The sequence below is a fragment of the Esox lucius genome, chromosome 9 (assembly GCF_011004845.1).
Source record: "Esox lucius isolate fEsoLuc1 chromosome 9, fEsoLuc1.pri, whole genome shotgun sequence".
NCBI lineage: Eukaryota > Metazoa > Chordata > Actinopteri > Esociformes > Esocidae > Esox > Esox lucius.
The window spans coordinates 16,812,076-16,825,916 of record NC_047577.1 but is presented as its reverse complement, the minus strand read 5'-3'; the positions used below and the strand labels follow the sequence as shown (position 1 = coordinate 16,825,916).

At 46.0% G+C, this 13,841-nt stretch overlaps 1 protein-coding gene across 7 annotated transcripts in view; it reads right to left on the bottom strand.

Moving 5' to 3' along the window:
- The window catches only part of LOC105021617 (alpha-1,6-mannosylglycoprotein 6-beta-N-acetylglucosaminyltransferase B), a 121,046-nt gene that overhangs the window by 31,633 nt on the left and 75,572 nt on the right, over positions 1-13,841 (bottom strand). The gene's annotated exons all lie outside the window — the stretch shown is intronic.

Below are 13,841 nucleotides of genomic sequence, written 5' to 3'. Positions count from 1 at the left end.
CCCCTCAATAATGTCGAGCTACCGCACGAGGCAGAATGATTCTTCGTCTCCTCACGTATTTCCACTCATCCAATTACACTGTCCATTTCATTCTACTGGAAAAGGAAAGAAAAAACCCTCATGAGACCGTGTTGCTGTGTCCGCTTTCACGCCCAACGCTTGACTCCGTTTCCCTCCACATCGATTGGCTGAAAACATCTGTTACCACGCCGTGTCCCTATTGGCCAGCAGGCCCATGAGTGGACTGTGTGTTTGTCTTTAGTTTGACCCTCGGTGGCAGATGGAGTTCCAAGGTTAATGGGCATGTTTAATAGATGGTGTTACAGTCAATTTCCTCCCTCTAAAATCTTATGTATTTTGTATCCGTGTGTGTGAGTGTGTGTGTGTGTGTGCCGTGTCAGAAAAAGCTCCCAGAGAATAGGGACAGACATCGTATACCACACAACCCTCCCCATAATAACCTGTGATTAGGAGCTTAGCTCATCTGTTTTCGTATAGCCTGAAGGACACCACCACAGAATGTAATGTAAACACTCAGGCAACCATTCAACAAGCCTCTCTCACGCACTGCAGAGTCTAATAGCGCGTCGTGTGTTTTGACGAGAGGCTAATGTTTTGGAGTGACACAGCATTCTATAAGCTCTTATCCCCAGACTCTGTAATAGAAACAGTTCTAGAAGCTCTTATCCCCGGACTCTGTAATAGAAACAGTTCTAGAAGCTCTTATCCCCAGACTCTGTAATAGATACAGTTCCAGAGGCTCTTATCCCCGGACTCTGTAATAGATACAGTTCTAGAAGCTCTTATCCCCAGACTCTGTAATAGAAACAGTTCTAGAAGCTCTTATCCCCGGACTCTGTAATAGATACAGTTCTAGAAGCTATTGTCCCGGACTCTGTAATGGATACAGTTCTAGAAGCTCTTATCCCCGGACTCTGTAATAGATACAGTTATAGAAGCTCTTGTCACGGACTCTGTAATAGATACATTTCTAGAAGCTCTTATCCCCGGACTCTGTAACAGATACAGTTCTAGAAGCTCTTATCCCCGGACTCTGTAATAGATACAGTTCTAGAAGCACTTGTCCCGGACTCTGTAATGGATACAGTTCTAGAAGCTCTTATCCCCGGACTCTGTAATAGATACAGTTCTAGAAGCACTTGTCCCGGACTCTGTAATGGATACAGTTCTAGAAGCTCTTGTTAGGGAAAAGACTGGGATTTGTGTGTGTTGGGGGTGTGTGCCTGATGCAAAAGATGACTTGTCACATGCGTTTCAGAGGTCTTTTAGGTCCACTTCGCCCAAAGCTAGGTTCAATGACCCAGATGTCTAAGTCGCTGCCATACATTACAACTGTGTAAATGTGGCCAGGGGTTTGAATCCTGGTTGTGGAATGCTGATAGTGTCCAAGGGTAAAGCAGAGGGCCATGGACGGGTGGAATATCAAACAGAGCCGCCTTGTCTCATTGCGGCTGTTGGCTAGGTAAAGTCCTCTCCTCGCGTGCTTGGAAATACTTCCTGGTGTTACCAGCAATGTTATGAAATGCAAACCTGCTTGGCTGGATCTTCATTTCAAACCTGCTGCTGAGTTGCTGCGATGGGACTACAGTAGACCATTGCTGAAAATTGGACACTGCGAATCGGAAGGGCAAATCTTCACTCCGCATATACTTCCCCAGCATTCACGTCACACTCCTCAACGCCTTCGCTTGACTCCCTCTCCTGCATGTCATAGCCCAACCAAAGACTACATGTTCAGTGTGATGGAAGACAGTCGCCGTAGGGGGAATTTTACTTTGACACACTAAGACGTAAAAGAACACTCACTTAAAGCTCTGAGTTATTACATAAGGCTGCCGTAGTGCAGGTTTCCATAGGAGTGTTTGTGTGGATTAAATCGACACACTGGGTGCTCCTGTGGGGCAGGCTGCATGTTGCCGTTTTTCTGTCTTTGTGCATCTTTGTGTATCTCCGTGTGTGCGTCGGTGCAGCAGAGTGAAACCGCACCTTTCGTTTGCCCCGCGTGAAGGTTAACTCCGTGCCTCCTCGATCTTTTGAGGGGATAAAAGACAAACCGAGGTAGAAACATTTTATGTCAACTGTCTTACTTTGACAAGAATTTACACTGACATTGTATGCCTCTCCCTTTGAGTTGTATTGTCTTGTCAGAACAGAAACTGCAAAGCACTGCACCAAATAAGGTGCCAGCTAATATGGAGCAGAGAAGACATTGTTTGAGGGTAGCAGACCTAAAGAGAAATTACTTAATTAAATCAATCCTTCATAACACTGTTATTCCATTTGCTATGATTGCCAAACCAGAACAAACCCTGAACAAACAATGCACTGAGAGGTAGCCCGGGTCATCTGTAAAGCCGATATACTTTCTAAGCTTCAGACGAAGCTTTGTTTGTCCTAAGACACCAGTCTGTCTCCATTGTATCCCAGCTTTAACCGCACGACCGAAACAAAATGCTAACGCTAACTTTCCCCCATGCAGTCCACTTTACATTGTTAGCCATCACTTGCTGAAAGCTAACGCCAGTTAGCACAAAATATAACCAGCGAAGAGGTTTGGTCTTCAATACCTGTTGGTATTGTCTAATGAAGACTGTCCATTTGCATTCATTTCTGGGTCCCCTATCAGCACCTCAAAGTCCCCTGCTGCATGGCTGATGTTGTCAGGACTGAGAGGAAATGTGAAGAGAGGAATGAGACGAAACATGATTTATTCAACCACCTAAATCAACTCCCTTCACTCTGCCACAATGGCCTCTTGATACGGCCATAACATAACTCCTAGCACATGAAATTGCATTAGTTAGTGCCTAATTGAGCCCCTGTGTCCGGGTATGGGTTTTTACAAAGCCCTCCGCTGTTCTCTGCTGACCAATTTAATCACATGGTATAAAGGCACTCGCTAATTAAATCTCCATCAAGGCAAATTAGACATTTCCCCATTTTTAACTCCAGTTCAACTGCACACTTTTCAAAACACAAATAAACAATGAAAAGATAATGCAATACATTTTCAATCAATTGCTCACAGTTTTAAATGGCTTTCCATATTTTAAAACACTTTTTCTCCAGAGCCGTTGCTCTGATCCCAATAAAACGTTGTATGTGGTGTCCATGTGCCCACTTCTTTAAATATTTTCCAGTTGTCTAGCTAAAACAATATGTTCGCTAATAAGCGTGCACAAAACATTATTTTCCCAGCACCTTCTCTAGACCAAACAAAACCATACTTTATTGTTCAGTTAGACTTTATATACCCAAGCATGCGTGAAACATTCCCATACTATGTCAAATGGTTCAGGAAATAACCACCGCTAATTAACTGAAAAGCTATGCTCCAGAAACATAAAGCTAGTGACTAGAAACCGGTTGGCCCCCTCCGATCACAGTGGGTCTGTGTTAATGCAGACGCATAGATTCGCTAGCGTAGAGTCGGTGAATATAGATAGGTTTTCAGGTGCGCTGATATGGTTAATTATTCTGCTAGAAGCCAAGGTCTTTGCGGTCTACGCAGTCGTTCTCTTACTTTTCTCCGAGTGTGTGTGCGCGCGCGTGTGCAGATGGCTAAGCATATGTGAGGGGTGAAGGGTCATCTCTGCAGTGGCCTGGCGCTCGGGGAGACGACTTTGGCCGTGGTTCTGTCAAGGCGGTGTGTGTGACGGGGTGTGTGTGTGTGATGGAATGGCTGTGCCTGCGCAAAAAGTGCGTGTAAGTGGGAATGTGTAAGAAAGTGTGAGCACGTGCGTTGGTGTGAAAGCGCGTGCGCCCGTGTGATTGGCGTCGGCAGGCTGTCATGCAGTCCCCTCGGCTGGGTAGAGGACAGGGTCATCGAGAGGGGGCGGGAGAAGGGGGCGGGGGAAGGGGGCGGGTAAGGGCAGTGTAGGAGTCCCACGGCAACAGTACTCTGGTATATAGAGCTCAACTTATGCTCTTATCCTCTCTATTTTGCTTGTACACGCAAGCCCTACAGGGGCAATCGGAGGCGGATGCCGGAACAGATGATTAGATGATTACATGGATGGTTAGGAGTCTGATTGCTGCTTTGCTGTCTTTTTCTCCCCAATGGAGTATGTGATAAAACACTATGTTGTCAAACAGATCAGTGCAATGACATTCTGCTGATTAGCCTTAGCGTTAGCGTGTTTCTCTGTGCGTATGCCTGTGTGCGCGTGCGCACGCTCTCGTGTCCCTCGCTACTCTCTGAGTGAACGGTGCACAGCGCGCTAACGCACACAACCCGATGAATGCCGGCCCTGATCTACCTGACGGGGGAGAGAGGAGCAAGGGAGACACCTACTCCTCCTCCTCTGTCAGAGAGAATGAAGGGATAAGCCGTCAGCCCCGGGAGGGGAGGTAGGGAGCGGACACAGCCGTAAAGAGAGGAATAACGTCTGAGCGTGTCCGTGTGTGTGGGGAGCGAAGATGGATCAATGATGGAGAGCGAGGGAGAACGGGGGAGGCCCGGGAGGAGAAGGGGAGAGCGAGGCGGAAAACAAAACAGGGAAAAGAGGGTGAGAGAGAGATTTAGCCTGCTGGGGTTTCAAGGGGGCATGTGAGATGCTCTCACTCACATCCCCCTTCAAACACACAAACACATCTTTTTCCCCGTCTCCTCTTTGACAGATGAGAGAGAGAAACACAGAGAGACTAGGGCCAGCGCTGCCCTGTATACGCATCCATCCATCCATAATGATCTCTGCTCTGCTTTGTCTAAGCACTGTTCCACTGCGTCAGCAAATCCGCCCGCTTCGCTAAAATTCCCCTCAAATCATGATGAATAAGCCCCACCACTGGTTGTGAAGGGGGCCGCAGAGACGGATCTGCGAATGAAGACGCGCACGTACACGCACACACCAGCAAACGACACAAACACGCAGACACGCCGCGCAAGGCGGGCGCGTGCCGCACAAACACACGCCCGCCCGGTCGTTTCCTCCACGTTGAGCGGCCACGTAGACGCCGTGATCTACCAGCCAACCGGCTGGCTCGGCCTCTCTCAGGGTCTCTCCATCGGCGCCGTGGGGATCCAAGCCCGGCTGAGGTTGTTCCTCACAAAGTCATCGTCGTTTTGGGCTAGGTGAACATGGGTGGAGGTGTTCATTAACAACCCCCCCCCCCCGTCACACTGCGAGATGGTTAAAACACTAGGTGATTCTTCCGGAGTGTGGAGCCTCTGCAATACCCAGTGGATCACTGATTTATTAACCTGCCGAGGTGTAATTAGTTTTGCTCATTCAAAGCAATTTGGGGGAATATTAAGGCAATTTGTTTTTTGCTGTGCTACAAAATTTAATATTTATGTTTTGGCTACTCTTTAGGTTCTGCTGCCTCATGCCTTGCACTGCATTGGATCATAATGTCATCAATATCACCATTTACTCCCTTTAAACAATGTTATTCAGTTACTTGAGCTGAGACAAAAAAAATATTTTTTTTTACCATTTGATACCCTGCATTTGGCCCACGTTTTCTTCGTGGGCAGGCTTTTGTTAAACATGAAACAAAGTAGACTAATGAATGAACAAGAATGATGTATTATTCAAAAACTGCAGCTCGTAGTTGGCACAAATATTATAAATCAATCACTCCATTTAGAGTTAGTGATAAAGCTGTCATGATTTGGCTAGCAATTATATTATATTTCAAACTACATTTTTAATGGGTAAACCACACATTCTTTGAGAAGCCAGAGTAGCACTGACTGCTATGACTGAGTTGTAGTCTAAGGTTACGCTACTCGCCACATCAGGAATATATATTTTTTTAAATGTCTGTTGCAACATATGACTGACACTGAGAGGTGTTGTTGTCACCCTCTGTGTTGTCAGCGCCGCATATCTCGCACCAAGGGGATTCTGGGATAGCAGCGACTGACCTCTGACTGAGTCGTGGTTTTTCACTGCCACTTCTGGCACAAACACACACACACCCAGTCCAACTGGCAGATATGACACCAAGCCCCTTCAACATGTCGATGGAGATCAGTGTCCTTTTCTTCCTAGTGCATCTGAAGTGGAGGGAGTCGTTACAGGCTGATTACGGCATTCATTTGATGCAAAAGCACAAATAACTGCCGATACGTTCTGCATGCCTTCATCTCACATGATTCAATTACAGCCTCCTTGGTTGGCTACACGGAGAAGGAAGGATATGAGACCGTGAGAGAGAGAGAGAGAGAGAGAGGGGATGATATAAAGAGAGGCAAATACAAAGTGTCAACACAGAACAAGGTAGAAAAGAATACAGAAGGTGGAAGAAGCTGGGAAAAACCAAACAAAAATGTAAGATGGAGAAAAAAAGCGAGCGAGGGACAGATAGGAGAGGTACAGGAGAGGAGAGAGATGCATTTCCTCTTAGTGAAATCAACCCCTCTTCTCACTCAACTTAATTTCAAGCCTGGCTGCACAAAAATGGGGCCAATTTTCTCCTAGTGAGGATATATTAAAATCTCCAGCACAAATGACATTAGTTTGACCCGATTTCGAGAGACATTTTGAAAACCAATGGAAAATAAGGAACATTGTCACTATCTATCACTAGTTTTACGGAGTACAAAAAAAAAAACGAAAGTGAAATGAGAGTATTTTCTTTTTCCTTGCGGTGAGGGGGAGGCCATAATGACCCTGAGCGATGGCAAGGGATGCAGTCTTTCAGAATGCAGTATGTTGGAGGTAACTGTATATCAAATTAAGTGCCAATTACACTGCATTATTATCTGCCATAGGGTAGTCATCTGACTGGATAGTTAAAGGTCTATCATGCCAGCTCGCCTTGAGGTCCCGCCTTGAGGTCCCGCCTTGAGGTCCCGCCTTGAGGTCCCGCCTTGAGGTCCCGCCTTGAGGTCCCGCCTTGAGGTCCCGCCTTGAGGTCCCGCCTTGAGGTCTGTGATGGCTTCATAAAGTCACAATCCGATCTTGGTAGAAGTTGCACACATCTTAGGTCGACTTCCTGATCCTAACTTAGTCCGTACAAAGGAAACTCAAAACGGACCATATAAGAGTGGCTACGGATTTATTTCATCCACCTCCGCAGAATCAAATGTGCTTGTATACGAGATGGTATTGAAAGCTAGGCTCGTATGGAGCCAATTACAGCACCTAGAGCCAGCTGTAGGAGCAGCTGCACTGTCTGGGCTTTTAAATAAGTGGGCTTTGATGTAACTGGACCTTAAGGACAGATCCATGTTCCCTACACCTCTGGCGCTAGCTCCAGCACAGCACCACAGGGCTCCACAGGGGGCACTTTACACATAAATCACCATTGGCATGATTGGACAGGGCTGAAATCTCAATTTCTCCCTTTCACCAGCTCAGCCTCTCTCCCCTTCTTGATAAGCCCATTTCACTTCCTCCTTTCCTCTCCCTCCCGCTCTTCTTGTTACAGAAGCCGCACGGTTCTTCTTCCCTCCGTCACCTCCTCCTCCTCTGTCTCTTCTGTCTGCCGTCTCTCTCCTCCCTCCAGCCTTCTCTCTCGGTAGCGGTGGTGAAATGCGGCTCTGTGGGAAGCAGGCGTTTGATGAATGGCACCACTGCTGATCCCCTCGGTTTCTGCAGCGCTCGCCGTGTCCGCAGGCGACTGGAACCCATTCACCGGCAGGCCCTCTCTGCCCCGGTCTAATCTTAACGGAGCAGAGAGCAAGAGAAAGAGAGAGAGGGAGAGAACTGGCAGGGCCGGCAGCTAGTTTCTGAACCCTGAAATGAAGGATTATGAGGGAGCGAGAGAGAGAACAGAAGACAAAGAAAAAAACGATATAAATCGGCCCGGGAGCCAAAAACGAGCTCCTGAAATCACGATAAAGCCACAATGTATTCCCTTAGCATAGAGCCAGCCAGCTACTTGGGCCTGCAGCCAGCCATTAAGCTGCCCTGGCTCTGCCCTCCTCAACGCTAGTAACACTCCATCGCGGCGTGCCACACCTGCCCACTCTTTCCCATTTAGCCCCATGTGGGTTCGCTCCGCGGGGCAATCTGACAATCTGAACAATGGCGTCCGGCCAAGTTGTGCGTCGGTTCCCGCATCCGCGGCTAGGAGAAGGAAAGGCATTATCGGCTTTCGCTGAGGGTCCGCGAAGGCGTGTGTCAGTTTGTTTGTGTGTGTGCACGTGTGTGTGTGTGTGTGGGAAGTCAAGCCATTTGCAGGGTTGGTGGAAGGCTGGCTGATAAAAAAGCAGGAAAAATGCGGGGAAGTTGTTAACAAGCGCACTGACTTGAGCTACAAGGAGCTGACAGCAGACGGAGGGAGGAAGAGGAGAGATAGAAGGGGAGAGAGGAATGGAGAGAACGAGGGGGGAGAAACAGATAGGAAGGGAAAGGAGGGAGAAAGGGAGAGAGTGAAAGAGAGGGGGAGAGATAAAGAACATGATCCAGATATCTTGTTCCTGCTAACGCACACATTTTAACCAGACAGAACGATGCTATGCGCTTGAGTGTTCTCCTCATTTGCGCACAAGGTTCAGTAGGCACACACACACACAGCAGTGATTAATGTGACAGTGATGTTTTCACAGAGTCTGCAACATTTGCCGCAGTGGTGACTTCTATTTTAAAGGACGCAGATTTCTAGTTCTTTCATAAGCAAAAAAACACACAAATCTCACAAATGGGTATTTTTATTACGGTCCTCTCAACATGAGTCCCAACCAGGTAATCATCGGTTCTGCTGTAAGCGGCTTCTCCGGGCCCCTTCGCAAAAGTCTGCGTCTTCGCAAAAGTCTGAGTTCCCAGTCATCACGAAAGCAAACCGCAAGCTGCCTTGGAGTCTAGAAACAGCAAGTCAGGCGATGGCGGCTGATTTGTCGAGGCCAGCTCGTTTCGCGGAAGGTCGGAAAGTAATTCGGAGTCATGTAGCCGACTCATACATAGTGACACGTAACGTCAGAGGAGGCAAACACATCGGTCGTTGATCCGGCCAAACGCCACTGCTGCTAACGTCCGTTTTCTCCGATGACGGAAATACCAGAGTACTTTCCCCCCAAAACACGCTTGACTGTTTCCGATTGGTCCCTGATACCGAAGGTCAGAAGCAACACACACGTGGTAGCGTTTTTTAAAAAGCCACCATTAAAAGAGACGACCCGATCGCTGATGACTTTGGAAAACCAAATTTCAACGACGGCAGTCTCAGACTGAAGCACAGTGCGAATGATAAAGACAAGTAAGATTTCGCTTTGAGTAATCAGGCAAGCACACAGACAGGGAGAGAGACAGAGAGGCACCAAAATAAATTGCGGTGATAAAGTGAAAGAGCTATAGAAAAGCTGAGACTAAGAGGAAGAGAGACAGAAAGCGAGCCATTTGAGAAAACGAAAGAGAGCTCACTCACAAAGAGACAAAAACTGACATATTGAGAGAAAGACAACGAGAAACGGACAAGATCCACATCGGTAGTGTAACAATTGTACAGCTCAATGTCACAGTGGCAGCGGCTGTGCGTATAATAATGATGAATAACTTACATAACAGTAAAGCCACGGGCTTAAAGGCCCAGTGCAGTCAAAAACAGGATTTTTATATTGCCAAACAATGAGGTGGACGTACTGTCAAATATTGTGAGAATCATGACAATGCCCTTAAGTTTAAAAGACCCAGTGAGGACTTCCACACTCCTTATAAAATACGTTTAAAAAATTGCACCTGTTTCACTGTTTATTGCATTATTTTTGACAAAAGCTTTGGAAAGATGCAGTAAAAAAGAAAAAGACCGGAGCTCTTCCTTAAGGACTGAGCTGAGACATTAAACTGACTTTAAATATTAAAGGGATATTTCACCTTTTTTGCATGTTATTCTTAATTTTCCATGTACATCTACTGTTGTAGCATCACTCAGATGGTTCCATTTGTGAGCTTCTTCAGCAGGCCAAGTCTCTTGCATGAGCCATATTTGTGTAATTTGATGCAAATTATTTCTTTCAAAACACCTACAAAAGAAATTATACATCTTCGGCATGTCTTTATGGACTACACACACATCAATATAAAATGTATATTTCCATTACTATAAATTGTAATAAAGGTGTATATTTCAAACTGTGTGTACCTTCTCTCATTTTCCCCAGTTAATACAGTTTTACACACTCATGCTCAATGTAGTAGAAATAGACAGACAAAGACACACATTAAAGCACTATGGGAAGTTTTTTTGTGAGTCCATTTACTTGTACCAGTAAGCACAGGAATACAATGTAAAACTGAATGGGTGATGCTACAGCACTAAAAGCGAAAAATTACACCTAAAATGAAATATCCCTTTACCCTTGAGTTTTCACGTAACAGCTTTAAAGCTGGATTCTTTTCCAGGAGAAATATTGATTTTTCATTTTACTTCTCTTAAGTCATCCTAAAATAGAGGGTGGTGTGATAAGGCCTCCAGGAGATAGAGGGAAAGCAGGGTGTGTGTGTGTGTGTGTGTGTGTGTGTGTAACATCACTGTGACAGTGGGAAGAGGGAAAGAGAGGCAGAAACAAGAAGAAACAGATTCAGCCAGAGAGAGGGGGTAGCATCATTCCTATCATAGTATGTATACTGTGTAAGTGTAGTGTAAGTGTAGTATATGTGTGTGTGTGTGTGAGATTAATGGTCTGCAGGCTGCCTAGCTGCATTGGGGATCCCGAGCCGTGAAAGACAACACGACTAAATGGATTAAATTGGGACAAGCCGGGAGAGGAGAGGGAGGGAGGGAGGTGGAGGAGAGGACGTGCAGTCACCAGAGAGGGGAGTAATGGAGGCGTGCAGTCACCAGAGAGGGGAGTAATGGAGGCGTGCAGTCACCAGAGAGGGGAGTAATGGAGGCGTGCAGTCACCAGAGAGGGAAGTAATGGAGGCGTGCAGTCGGTGTCAGCTGAAGAGGGAATTCTCCATGGGTCGGACAGGTCTGAAAAGGGGACACCAACACACAAACCCACAGCTGACCACCCAGTGAGCAGAAATGGGATATACAACGTCCCCAGAAAGTTAGGAATTGCTGTTGGGTGCCCTGGAATGAGCATCAAGGCACGACACAGCATTCATGTTCACACTGGCATCTAGAGGGGGAGCAGGATTTCCAGACACGGGACGGATCTGAGGTCAGCAAGCACTCGACATCCCTCCATGGAATCTTCCAGAAGCTTCCTTTCTCCACTCCGCCAGCTTCTTTGGTGTTCTCCCAAATGCATGATCTCTACCTTCTGACTGATCGTTTAACTTCACTGGGCAGACTAGCGCTAAGCTGGCCTTCTTTGTAGCATAAGGATATCAACTTGGAATCGAGCAAACAAGTGCATTCCCATCAGTTAATAAAGTTGATGAGTGCAATAAGTTCCTAAGGATGAGTGGTTAAATCCCCAAATCTCCACATCCATCAGACCTGACTCTCTAAGGAGAATATCTTACAGAGCTTCTGCAAAGTGGCTTAAACTTCCGCTGACTAACACAGGACCCTATTAAAGGAAGAAATAGAGACGAGCGTGGGGGTTTTAAGCGGATGTTGATGGAAAGGAGAAAAGAGTTCTCTGAATAATGCACAGCTCGAAAGAAGAGCAAAATAGAATGAACTGAACAAACCCAGCGAATGAAAGGAGGGTAGACCTCCTTTAATTTCACTGGGAATAAAGGAGAAAGGAAATGAGAGCATCTCACCCTTTCCCCCTCCTCCTCACCCCCTGCGCCCTCTCCCGATCTCCACCCCTCTGAACCACAGACACAGAATTAAACAAGAAACCAGGCAAGCCTAGCTCAGCCGGCCCGCCATAGAAAATATCACCATCTCAAGGTTCTAACCCGGGTCGCCCACGTGAAAGGCTCTGTTGTTAACCACTACACCACGGAGCTGAACATTTGCTGGGTGTCAATATAGCCTCTTGTCTCGTCTAGTTAATTGGCCATTCGTGAACGACATTGATACAGTTAAACTGACTAACGTTTCCTACTATGTTCACCTCCATCACAAATAGCGGCTATGTATTGCGTTTGCCCCTGGCCGTTTTAACAGCGTATTAGCCAGTAATAGGCTTTACCCTTGTCTACTAATTTACTGGAATAGTCATAAGAATTGAGCAATTACTAGCGAGTCTGCCAAAGCTATTTCATTTCATGGCATAAGAAAAAAATCTTTCATAGCAAAACAATTTACTTTGTTCTTTCTTTCATTCATGAATGACACTGATATAATAACTATCAAGAAAGGTGACGATAACTAACTTTTTCATCAAGTGAAACGACAAGAGAATCGTGGAAATACAATAAATGTTGTTGTTCACAATAGATTTTAAATATATATATATATATATATGTCTTTAAATATTACGCCACAGCATTATGCATTTCACCAGTCGCTAAACACTACTGAGCATTGTGTTAAACTGACTAACGTTATTAAGGTTACCTCCACCAGAAAGAGCGTCTATGAGCTGTTAGCTTTTGCTACTGGCCGTTTGAACAGCTTATTAGCCATTAATAGGTTTACTGGTATCGACTAACTTCTTAGGAATAATCATAAGATTTGGGCAATTGCTAGCGAGACAAAATATGAACTTTTTCATGCCAGAAACAGTCGCATTATAACCGTATACAGTTACAGGTTTCGGTTTTAGCCAGCGAAAAAAAACGGAGTTACAAACAACTGAGTAACAAACCGTTGAGTTACAAGCCATTGAGTTACAAAACGCTGAGTTACAAACCGTTGAGTGCTCCCAGTGTCATCAGTAACAGCGTCATGTGGACCGTTTGGGTCCGGCTTACCGCAAAGACAAACAAAAAGATCTCAAACTCAGTCCTGAGAGTTCTCGACTCACATAAACACAGATATTCAAAATGGCGTCCAGGACCTCGCCCTTTCCACCCATCTCAACAAGCCTGTTAACACGAGGTGTGTGATGTCCTCCCGGGGGAGGGGGGTAATAAGTCTGGGCAGGGGTCGACATTATGCTCTTTAAATTGGGCCTCATCTCCATTATGCAATTTTGTTCCAGTCCCACAGAGACTGTCCACTCAGCAGATGAGACAAAGACAATTACATTTACTCTTTCTGGGGCACGTGAGTCCATGTGTCTCTGGGTGCGTGTTCGCGTGTGTAGTGTGTGTGTGTGTGTGTGTCGTTGTGTGCTCCGGAATAATGGAATAGCAGCCACGGACAACACTGGACACTCCTTTGATTATATCTGCATGGCGGTAACAAAGGAACGGACGGCAAATATGATTACACAAAGTTCTTTGTTTACACAGTCCGAAGCCACACACTCTCCTGGTGCTGTATCAGCGCATTAAGGAGCTCTCCTTGTAGACCCCGTAGACTCCCACTGCCCACTCATCTATCAGTCCATCTTGTGGTAATACATTTATCCATGCCTCCATCCGTCTTGTTGAAAAGACAGGGCGGGGGGGGGGCGGGCGGGGGGGGGCCTCGACAAACCTTCAAGGGAACTTTCCGCAGGCCTTGGTCACGCGCACGCACTTAGCCGACTTGAAAAGCCGACTTTCTGCAAAATGTGATGTAGTCGGATCTTTAAAAATCCCGAAAGCAAGATTATTCAGATAGCATTTAGTGTGGTTCATTGCCTTGTTTCATTACTCACAAAGGCGCTGATTGCAATTTGTCAGCTGAAAATACATTGTGATACAAGTGAAACAAACATCTCAATCATAAGGGGCTTTTGTTTTCTTTTGAAAAAATAAAATAAAACAAAGAAATAAAAAAGAAAAGCTGTTGAAAACAACGCCCGGGGATGTTTGTGTCATTACGGTGGAACGGAACATTTTTCATGTCATTGTAGCGCACTTGGCTGCCAACAGAAATCAATAGTTACTTTTCAAATGGCAAATCTGCCACCTTAAAAGGGACAGGCCTGA